Raw genomic sequence first — 12061 nt, 5'->3', positions numbered from 1 at the left:
GATTTGGGGCGGGGAGGTGGAAATGTGGGTGGTGGCACCCACAGAAGCACGTGGCCGGGGTGAAGACGTAACCACCGCCCCAGGAACTGAAGCTGGGGACACGCTCTGGGAGCAGGAGCCGTAAGGAAGGTCTGCAGATTACTGAGATGCCCGGGTGTCTGCAGGGCTTCATGGTTGACCCTGGAGCCGCTCCATCACCTGTTCCGCCACAGGGTGCACGTTCGATCATAAGGTGTGGAGGGGACTGTCTGCAGAAGAAGAAAACACAGCCCTGGGGACAGACTCTGCCCTTCCCTGCCCCTCCATCCTCTTAGGATCTGACGGCCAGTGAGCTCAGTCATGTCAGATTCTTTGCAACCCTGTGGACAGTAGCCCACCAGGCTCCTCTGTCCATGGGATTTCCCAGGCAAGAATACTAGGAGTGGGTTGTCATTTCCTCCTCCAGGGGGTCTTCCTGACCTAGGGATCGAACCTGTGTCTCCTGCACTGGCAGGCAGATTCTTTACCGTCTGACCCACCAGTAAGCTGGGGGTGTCTTTGTATCTCTTAGATATCTCTTAGGTTCCCTTAGATATTCCCTGCCGTGGTCGTCGCCTGCACAGTTTCTCTTCCAATGCCTTCATGCAACTGCTGGAGGGGCTACGAATACACGGGGACCAGGACTGACCTGCCCTCTCCCTCGCGGCAGGAGGCTTAGGCTCCATGACGATGCTGTCCCCCAGCAGATGGCCCATCGGTGCGGCGGACAGATTGCTCCCCACCACCACCCGCCTTGGAGAGGGCCCTGAGCCGCTCCCAGGAACACATCACACCCTGGGCAGTTCTGTCTCGGGGACCTGAGTAAACAGTCTCCCTCACAGGCAGGCTCGTCCTCTGTCTGCCCTGCCAGCGGCTGGAAGAGCAATGTAAACATAGCCAGGGGAACCAGCGCACCCCACTGGCCTCAGCCAGGAGGGAGGGGACAGGAGGAGTAGGCTGACAGTGGAAAGTGAGGCGCTTGGTGGAGACCCTCCCCGAGGTCTGGCCCTGAGACCCTGAGGCTGGCCAGCTGCGCCTGTCTGTAACGAGAGGTCACTGCCATCCAGGGGGCTGAGTCAGGCCCAGGGACGGAGGGCAGAGGCAAGGGAAGGGGGGCTCTGACTGCGGGGCACCGAGTCACAGCTGGGTAGAGCTCTGGGGTGAACTCCGTCCCCCACGTTCACACTTTGAGGCCCCCACCTCCAGATCACACAGTGTGACTCTATTGGGAGGAAAGGAAATGAAAGGGACTTCGCTCAGTCATGCCCAGCTCCTTGCGACCCCATGGAATATAGCCTGCCAAGCTCCTCCGTCCATGGGATTTTCCAGGCAAGGGTACTGGAGTCGGGTGCCATTGCCTTCTCCAGAGGATCTTCCCAACCCAGAGATCAAACGCGGGTGTCCCACATTGCAGGCAGATGCTTTGCCGTCTGAGCCACCGTATCTCCTCTACTGGGAGATACGGCCTTTAGGCCTTTAACGAGGTGACAAGGTTACAATCAGGTGTCAAGGTGGGCCCGCATGACGGATGGCCTTTCAGGAGGAGGAGCCAAGGACACAGACCACACGCGGGACGACCCGGTGAGAAGGTAGCCACCCGCAAGCGGAGAGAGAGGCCTCAGGAGGAACTAAACCTGCAGACAGCTTGATCTGAGGCTTCCAGCCTCCAGAGCTGTGAGAAGCCCTCCAGCTTTGGCCCTCTGCTGCAGCAGTCCCCCTCAGGCTGACTCCTGCCCGCGGTCCCCTCAAGTACCCAGGGCAGCTTTCTTGGGGGGCAGATAAAACTCTGCCTGAAACTCTCTACGGTGGTATAGTGGTGGTGGTTTAGTCACTTAATCGGGTCCAACTCTCTGCAACCCCATGGACTGTATCTGCCAGGCTCCTCTGTCCCTGGGATTCTCTAGGCAGGAATACTGGGGTGAGTTGCCATGCCCTCCTCCAGGGCATCCCTCCAACCCAGATACATGCCCAGGAGCGGGACTGCTGGCTCATATGGCAACTCTGTTTTTGTTTTTAAAGGACCCTCCATGCGGATCTGCATGGTGGTGGCACCAATGTACATTCCCAGGAGTGGTAGGAGGGTCCCCTTTCTTCCACACCCTCTCCAGCATTTATTATTTGTAAACTTTTTAATCACGGCCATTCTGACAGGTGTGAGGTGGTGCCTCATTGTCCCTTTGATTTGTAAGAAATGCTCCCTACATTTAAGGTAACTAAATGAGCTTGTTTTTCCAAGATAGGAGCATCTTAACTCCTGGGGCCCTGGAACAAGGCTTAAGTGATTCCTGTCCCTCTTTCATGTGGTTTGGGTGATAAATTATTTGGTAAAGTTACACTTCTGAGTGTTACATTATTAAGTTAGTAATACAAACGAATAGATCCTTGTAGATACTTTCTGGGAACAAACAGTTTCATTTCAGCAGGTGAGGGAATGAAGCAAATGATGTTAATCATATTTAAGCAGAAATATATGTTCTTCTGGACTTCCCTGGTGTCTCAGATGGTAAAGAAACTGCCTGCAATGCAGGAGACCCAGGTTCGATCTCTGGGTTGGGAAGATCCCTGAAGAAGGAAATGACAACCCACTCCAGTACTCTTGCCTGGAGAATTCCAAGGACAGAGGAGCCTGGTGGGCTACAGTCTGTGGGACCGCAGAGTCGGACTCGAATGAGCAACTAACTTTCACAGTCATTTTCAGATGGCCTTCTGGAATTCCCTTACTTTTTCTCTGATCCAACGGATGTTGGTAATTTGATCTCTGGTTCCTCTGCCTTTCCTAAACCCAGTTTGTACATTTCAAAGTTCTCAGTTCACATATTGCTGAAGCCTGAGCGACTGAACTGAACTGAAGCTTGAAGGATTTTGAGCATTACCTTGCTAGCATGTGAAATAAGTACAATCTCTTTTTCCATTAGGTCATTAGGTGTTTTATTGTAATTGAGTTTCATGTAAATCCCTCTGCATTCAAGAAGACAAAGCCCTCTTTCCTGGGAGGTTCATGGACAAGACCAGTTTCCTTCAGAGCCTTTGGGGTCTTCTCTTGGGTCACATAGTAGCAGATCTGCTGCTGCTGACAAGTGTGATTGGTCGTGTCCGAGTCTTTGCGACCCCATGAACTGGAGCCCGCCAGGCTCCTCTGTCCATGGGATTTTTCCAGGCAAGAATACAGGAGTGAGGAGCCGTTTCCTTCTCCAAGTAGCAAGTCAGAGCTGGAATTTTTGTCTTTACCACCCTTTTGGGAGAGTTCAACATCAATTTTTCTTTCTTCGGGAGTATGGGTGGGATGCCGTGATTTTCCTTTTTGTTTGCTGATTAGCTTTTGGTTAAATATTTGAAAATTAATGGCAGAGAACTGTTATGCCCGAGTCGCGAAATCTCCCAATGACCACCAGGTAGCCAATATCCGATGCAAAAGCAAGAGGGTCTTTATTACCAAGCTTGAGCTGGGGCTCCCACCATTACTGATGCAGAGGCTATAGGGAGGAGCCCCGGGTTTTGGGTTACATTGCTTATATAGGGAATGTTCATGAAAAAAAAAGAATTTCTAGGTAGGGGGACGTCTGATTCGTCACTTTCTTTCGAAGGGTTGTGTGTTGGTTTCTGATTGGTCCCTATTACCTAGGTAGACCACAAGCTCCTGAACGTTAAGTCAGGAGATTCTGGTCTGGGGTCCGATTGGCTCGTGGGTGGTGGGGTGAGGTCAGGGGATTTCCAAAGGCTCTTTTCCCGGAACCTTACAAAATGGAATTTTTCTGTTAACAAAATGTAGTAACTTAGATTCTTCAGGAACCAGAGATAGCAGGTCTCACCCTGATAGACTCCAGGTGTAGGAAGTGCGCTTCTCTTTGGTCCCTCTAGAAAAGAAAGGAAAGGAAAGATCCAAACTTCTAAGCTTAAGCTCAGACATAGAATGTGTCTGTTTCTCCCTTTGCTTCTTTTTCTTGCCCCTGCTTTTCCTTTGCTTCTTTACTTCTTGATGACTTGTGGGCCATGGGCCTTTGTCTTAGCCCATTTGGGCTCCATTAATAAAATACCATGACGGGTGGCTTGTAAACACAGATATTTATTTCTCACGGTTCTGGAGGCTGAAGTGCAAGATCAAGGCACCAGCACATTTGGTGTTCAGTGAGAGCTGTCTTCCTGGTTCATGGGCCTTCTCTCCATGTCCTCACATGGCAGAGGGACAAATGGACTTCCCTGGACTTCTGTAATGAGGTCACTGACCCCACTAATGAGACTCTGCCCTCACTACCTAATCACTTCCCAAAGGCTCGGCCTCCAAATAGCCATCACATCATATCAAGTTTTCAGCATATGAGTGATGTGAGTGTTGGACAGACATAAACACTCAGTCCATAGCAGCCTGTGTGCAGGTTCCTCCTGAGGAGTTGAAAACCATTAAAAGCTGCTGTCCTGCCAATTTCCCTCTGCTGTGCCAAATTGCAGAGGAGGAATAAGGTCGGGTTTACATCAGCTCTGAGTAGAGGGAACAGCCTTGGGCAAAAGGCTACAGACTGGAAGGCAGGCCCAGAAGCCGATGCTTCTCGACTATATAAGGCAGTGAAGCCAGCAGAGAACAAGGGACATGTCTCCCTGGTGATGAATGGCCCCAGAGCACTCAGACCTGCAGCCAGCTGGCGTGAGAGATGGGCTTGGACAGAGAGGCTAAGCATTACTAAAAGGGAAGCAGTTTTCAGAATGCGGAACATAATGTTCTAAGGAACTATTTGATACCTATGAACTGAACTAGAAATTGAAGAACGAGGCTGTCCACAAGTAGGTAGGAACTCTTCAAAAGCAATAAATACCTTGGGTGGGGGACAGGAGAGGGGACGGTTGTCGATCATGTGACCACAACACCAGGAGGAACTGAGTTCAAGACCCAGCAAGAAGATGCATTCAGTGCAATTTTACACAGTTTAACCCGGCTTCAACTTCTGCCAGTGCACAACTCCATAATTGTTAGTAACGCTGCAGAGATGAGCCATCATTACCATAATTTAGTCGGAGCACATTTCCTGTCTCTAAAAACTTTCCAGGAGCCCATCTGCAGTCAATCAACACTCCCATCCCAATAACCCCCAGTCTGTGCTCTGTCTCTATAAATGTACATTTAATACAGAGTATTCACTGACTTTGGAATAGGAAATGGCAACCCACTGCAGTCTTCTTGCCTGGAAAATTCTATGTACAGAGGAGCCTGTGTTATGCCCAGAGTCTAAGTCCCCAAAACTGAGAGAATAAGACGTCCACAGCAATGCAAAAGCATAAAGGGGTTTATTGCTAACTCGAGTTAGGGCCCAGGACTCATCCAGCACAGTGGAATCCGACAAGAGCCCCGAGCTCTGAATCACATATACTTTTATACAGACGGTTCTTTGTTTCTGTAACAGGATAGCTGTTTGGTTAAACCGTACACAAGCACAGGACTTTTAAACCTCGCATCTCTATCTGGATTGGCTCGGGTCTGGCGCGGGCGGGGGGCTACAGGGATTTTTCTGATTGGTCTAGCTACACTGCCTGTGGGAGTTCCCAGTGCCTCAGCTTTCCTAGAGACTAAACCTCAGGCCTAGCCTGCCCCTTAGAGCCTGTCCTGGCTCCAGTTTGGTCCTAACACCTGGTGGGCTACAGTCCATGGGGTTGCAAAGAGTTGGATATGACTGAGCATACACACCCGCACACATTCACTGGCTTGTTAATGTTAACATTTACCCATCAATCCTAAAGGACATCAGTCCTGAATATTCACTGGAAGGACTGATGCTGAAGCTGAAACTCCAAGACTTTGGCCACCTGATGCAGAGAGCTGACTCATTGGAAAAGACCCTGATGCTGGGAAAGATGGAAGATAGGAGGATAAGGAAATGACAGAAGATGAGACAGTTGGATGGCATCACTGACTCGATGGACATGAGTTTGAGCAAACTCTGGGAGATAGTGGAGGATGGGGAAGTCTGGCATATTGCAGTCCATGGGGTCGCAAGAGTCAAACACAACTGAGTGGCTGAACAACAACAAATTGCCTGGCTTCTTTCACTTAGCAAAACATTTTAAGATTCATCCACGTTGTAGTGTATACCTGTAGTTCATTCTTTTTTGAAGAAGAAGAAGAAGAAATTTGACTTGTTCTCAGCTTGGGGCTGTGATGAATAAAGCTACCATAAACATTCACATACATAGGTCTTTGTGAAGACATACGCTTTCTTTTCTTTCAAGTAAATTCCTAGGAGCCTCATGGGAATTTTAGTGGGTGCGAAATGGCTTTGATTTCACTTCCCTAAAGATTAATTATTTAGCATTCGGCGTCCTTCCCGTGTCCTTCTTAGCCATGCATGTGTCTTCTCTGGAGAAATGTCTACTCAAGTCTTCTGCTCACTTTTGAGTTGGGTTCTTTGTGGTTATGACTGAGTTGCAAGTGTTCTTTATGTATTCTGCAGGCCAGTCCTTCATTAGACGTTTGATCTGCAAATATTTTCTCACAGTCTGTTACTTACTGTTAACTTTCTTAATGATGTGCTTTGAAGTACAGAAGTTATTAAATGTAGGGGATCTTCCCAACCCAGGGATCGAACCTGCGTCTCCTACATCGGCAGGTGGATTCTTTACCACTCTGCCACCTGCGAAGCCCTGTTAAATATGAGAACTTACATTTTAAAACTTACGTATAGGAAGCTGGGGGCTATTACTAATCTCTGCTGTCTCTCTGCCTTGGGTTTGATTACTTTCTTTTTTATAAAAATTTATTTACTTATTTTAATTGGAGGATAATTACTTTACAATATTGTGATGGTTTTTGCCATACATCAGTATGAATCAGCCACAGATACACTTGTGTCCCCTCCATCCTGAACCCCTTCCTACCTCCCTCCCCACCCCATCCCTTCAGATTGTCACAGAGTGCCTTTGGGTGCCTTCTTTATATATGAAACTTGAGCTGGCTATCTATTTTACATATGGTAATGTATATGTTTCAACGCTATTCTCTCAAAGCATCCATGGTTTCATCCACATATATAAAAAATATATCTATATTAACCAAAGTAAGCAGTTCCCTCTATTAAATTCCTCTGGTTAAGAACTACAGGAAGTTTCTTTGACCCTGATTGGACCCTGGCTAACACACATAAAAGTCCTGAAACTTTATTTGCCCCTAATAATGGCTCTTTCATCATGAGGTTTTTCTGCCAAGAACGATCTCTCCAATTCCTTAGCCCCACCCTTGACACACACCATTGACCAAGCAAACTTTTATTCATTATTGAGATTGCAGACCCAAAGTCACTTTCTTCATGTATCTTCCCTGGCCTCCACCCCCAGTCTAGATCAGGTTTCTTTTTCTTCCAGAAACATCAGCTCTAGGAGAAAAGGACTCTTCCCCTCATTATCATTTTCCCCACCACTCAACATAGTGCCTGGTACACCGTTCAAGTTCAATAAACTGGTTTGAATGCTTGAATGTGGCAGAAGTTCAATGGGTTTCTGAACTTTACACTTCATATTTTAAGAAGATCAAAACGAGGGTGAGAGCTGTTGAAAAGAAGAGAGCTGAACAGATTGACTTAATGAAGTAAAAGGAATTCTCTCTGGGGAACAGGTGCTGTTCTCAAGTTGAATGATGAACAGACTCTGGAAAGCCAGGATGACAGGTGTTTTGAAAGACCTGGGACTCCAGACATCAGGGGAGAAAGCAGCTACTCAGGAGCCTGACTGGGACCCCCAGTTATGCTGATAAGAGAGGAATGAGATATGAGTGAGGGTGTCCCTGTGGCAGGAAGCTCGGGACTGGAACCAGGATGCCTGGTGGGAACGTTCAAGTTTTTCCTCTTTCCGTTTGGAACCTGCCTCTGTTATGGACCGAATGTAAGTGTCTCCACCAGATTCCTGGGCTGAAGCTCTGCCCCTAGGGTGGCTGTATTTCAGAAGTAATTAAGATTAAATGAGGTAGAGAGGTGGGGCTCTGATCTGATAAGATCAGTGTCCTTATGTTGTAGGAAGGAGGACCCTTCAAGGGTCAGAGCATGGGCTCTTGTCTAACACTCAGGAATGATTGTTGGAGGAGACACACGAGCTGACAAAGCAAGAGACTACTGGGAAGGGGCTCCCGGGTGAAGAACAGAAGGCTAAGGGAACCCAGGAGAACTGCTTCGCCATGTGGCTCGAAGTCTTGGGTTTTATGGCGATCAGATTAGTTTCTGGGTTGTCTCTGTCCAATTGTTCTGACTCAGGGTCCTTCCTGGTGGTGCATGCATTGCTCAGCCAAGATGGAGGCCAACGAGAGGGATTCTGGGAGGTGGTCAGACACAGGACGTCTCCTTTTGACCTTTCTCAAACTCCTCTGGTGGGTGGTGGCTTATTAGTTCCGTGTTCCTTACCAGGACCTCCTGTCATAAAACAGCTCACGCAAATGCTTACTGTGGTGCCTGGCCAGGGTGGGCGGTTTCAGTCGGTGTGCTTCCCCTAACATGTAAAAGAAGAAACAGCAGAGAGCTCTCTCTCCATCCCCCATTCCCCACCCCCACGGGCACACACAGAGCAAGGGCCACGTGAGGGCAGGGAGAATGTGACCCTCTGCAAACCAGAAGCAGAACTCTCGCCAGAAAGTAAACCGGACAGAACCTTCATCTTGGACTCCTAGCCTCCAGCACTAAGAGAAACTAAGTCTCTGTTGCTTAAGCTGAGGAAGGAAAAGAAGCAGGTTGCCCGGACTGAACTAACTCCATCTTGAAAGGAAACTCCATCTTACACTTGTGAGGAACTCTCGACTACATATCTGGTAACCATGGAGATAACATACCAATGGCCAAGCAAGCCTCCTGGATGGATAAACACCAGACCAGGCTGACCTCCTACCTAAACTCCCTGGAGCCAAGAAGAATTCAATAACCCACTATGTATCAAACATTTCCTGTCATCTTAAAGGAGCCATTGATGCGGGCTGCACTGCCCGGCCTGGTGACCTTCAGAGTGGGAGTCCTGTCTGTCACGTAATTGTATCTCTTTCTGACATTTTCCAGAGTAGACTTGAGAAAATTGGGGACATGGGCTTGGGCACGTACATTTTGGGTGTAAAAGGTGGTCTCAAAAATCAGTCAGGGTCCCTGGCTAAGAGGCCACTCTGCCTCAGGCCCGCCGGTGGGATAAACTGCACTCCACTGTCTGCACCGTCCTTCTGAGGGAGTTTGTTTCCCGGGGTGTTTGGCTACAACAAAGCCAAGCAGTTCATTGTATTTTAAGGCAGTCCTAGATTCAATCGATGGCTGGATTCAATGAGGGAGGGAGTTTGTGTCTTTGCTTGAGTGACAAAGTGAGGAGAAAAAAAGAGCATCCTGCCGGATAAGGACGACAGTGGCTCACGGACACAGGGTGTTTAATAAGCCCGGGGTCCTGGGCTAAGTGCTTTGTGTGCGCAGTTGCTCAGTCACATCCAGCTCTTTGCGGCCCCATGGAGCCCTCCAGGCTCCTCTGTCCATGGAATTTTCCAGGCAGAATACCAGAGTGGGTTGCCATTTCTTCCTCCAGGGAATTTTCCAAACCCAGGGATCAAATCTTCATCTCCTGTGTCTCCTGCATTGCAGGCAGATTCTTTACCACGGCACCACGTGGGAAGCCCAAGTACTTTACATGTATCAGCGTGATTAATTCTCACAACAACCCAAAGCGATGGGATCAGGAAGTAAGGCGCAGGATGACGGTCACCCAGTTAGTCCACAGTGGAGCTGGGGTCCACACCCAGGCATCTCCCATACTGCACTGACTCTCAGAAGCACGAGCCAGATGTGGGCAGGTCAGAGGGCAGAGCGGAAATCAGACACTAGGAGCAGGACTTTGGAACTTGAGGTGACTAGTGACCCAGTCCTTCTACCTCTGATTCTGCTGTTTTCTGAGACAGGTTTGGGATGAGTAGAAAGTGTCAGTTTCTTTAGGGTGTGCCGAAAGGCAACTTTCTCTGTCCCTTCTCTATTCATCTCCAGCAGCAGCTGTGGAAATCAATGAAGACCAACCAAATGAGAACAAGCAAGGGCTCTTCATTCAGAGGCTGCTCCCATCTCTTGTGTTCGGCAGAGAATCAAAGGTAGATGGGGGAGCAGGACGGCTTCACGGTGGGAGAAGGAGCCTCAGAGGCACTCAGATAGAGGCTATGGGGCCAGGAGCTGTGGGCGGGCCAGCTGGAAGCGGGGAAGGTCCTGTATGATTAGTTGGGGGTGTGTATTTAGACTTCTCTGTTTGGTTTAGAGAAGCTGGAAGATAGTAATCAAGTCCTAGTCATTTCGGGCAGATTGCTGTAGAGGCTCTCTGTTGGTTTCTTGAGCTGGTTGCTAGAGATAGTGTTCTGTCTTCCTGCAAATCTGACTTATGGATAGTGGGCTGGCTTCCTGGGCTACTATTGACCATCTGGTGATGCCCATATGTAGCGTCTTCTTTGGTTATGCCAAAGCCTTTGACTGTGTGGATCACAACAAACTGCGGAAAATTCTTAAAGAGATGGGAATACCAGACCACCTGGCCTGTCTCCTGAAATCTATACACAGGTAAAGAAGCAACAGTTAAAACCGGACATGGAAAAACAGACTGGTTCCAAATTGGGAAAGGAGTACGTCAAGGCTCTATATTGTCACCCTGGTTATTTAACTTCTTTGCAGAGTTCATCATGTGAAATGCTGGGCTGGATGAAACACACGCTGGAATCAAGATTGCTGGGAGAAATATCAATAACCTCAGATACGTAGATGACACCACCCTTACGGCAGAAAGAGAAGAACTAAAGAGCTTCTTGATGAAAGTGAAAGAGGAGAGTGAAAAAGCTGGCTTAAAGCTCAACATTCAGAAAACTAAGATCATGGCTTCCAGTCCCATCACTTCATGGCAAATAGATGGGGAAACAGTGGAAACAGTGTCAGACTTAATTTTGGGGGCGCTCAGAAATCACTGCAGATGGTGACTGCATCCATGAAATTAAAAGATGCTTGCTTCTTGGAAGAAAAGGTATGACCAACCTAGACAGCATATTAAAAAGCATACCACTTTGCCAACAAAGGTCCGTCTAGTCCAAGCTATAGTTTTTCCAGTAGTCATGTATGCATTTGAGAGCTGGACTATAAAGAAAGCTGAACTCCAAAGAACTGATGCTTTTGAACTGTGGTGTTGGAGAAGACTCTCGAGAGTCCCTTGGACTGCAAGGAGATCCAACCAGTCCATTCTAAAGGAAATCAGTCCCGAATATTCATTGGAAGGACTGATGCTGAAGCTGAAGCTCCAATACTTTGGCCACCTGATGTGAAGAACTGACTCACTAGAAAAGACCCTGATGCTGGGAAAGATTGCAGGTTAGAGGAGAAGGGGCTGACAGAGGATGAGATGGTTGGATGGCATCACCAACTCAATGGACATGAGTTTGAGTAAGCTCCAGGAGTTGGTGATGGACGGGGAGGCCTGGCATGCTGCAGTCCATGGAGTTGCAAAGAGTGAGCAACTGCACTGACCTGAACTTCCTGGGGCACTGTAGCTAACAGATTGGGCTCCTGGGCTGACTGCTGAAGATTTGGTCAGAGTTCTAATTTTGTATGAGCTTTCCAGGTGGCACTAGTGGTAAAGAATCACCCTGCCAATGAAGGAGATTTGGGGGTTGGGAAGATCCCCTACAGGAAGAAATGACTACCTATTGCAATATTCTTGCCTGGGAAATTCCATGGACAGAGGAGCCTGGCAAGCTACAGTGGGGGTCGCAAAGAGTCAGAGGCAACTAAGCACACATGCACACTAATTTTATGTATGGTCCTGCCATTGTTCATTTGTATATTCAATTTCTCAGTGCTAAAGGAAAAGAGCTATCATTGGAGATGTCGATGTCCACCAGCATCTTTTGCCTCTGGTGGGGAAAAACTCCTTAAATCAGAAGCTTTTAGCCAAGACTGTGCATGAGGACCACCTAGGCGCTGAAAGGAGGTGCTGATCCTCAGGGGCTGCCCCAGATGGCCTATGTCAAAGTCTCTGAGTACAGATGGCTCAGTCCCCAGTAGGTTCTAAAACCTGTTCTGTTGATTCA

The sequence above is a fragment of the Oryx dammah genome, unplaced genomic scaffold (genome assembly GCF_014754425.2).
Source record: "Oryx dammah isolate SB20612 unplaced genomic scaffold, SCBI_Odam_1.1 HiC_scaffold_18, whole genome shotgun sequence".
Classification (NCBI taxonomy): domain Eukaryota; kingdom Metazoa; phylum Chordata; class Mammalia; order Artiodactyla; family Bovidae; genus Oryx; species Oryx dammah.
Note: the sequence above shows the minus strand (reverse complement) of the source record.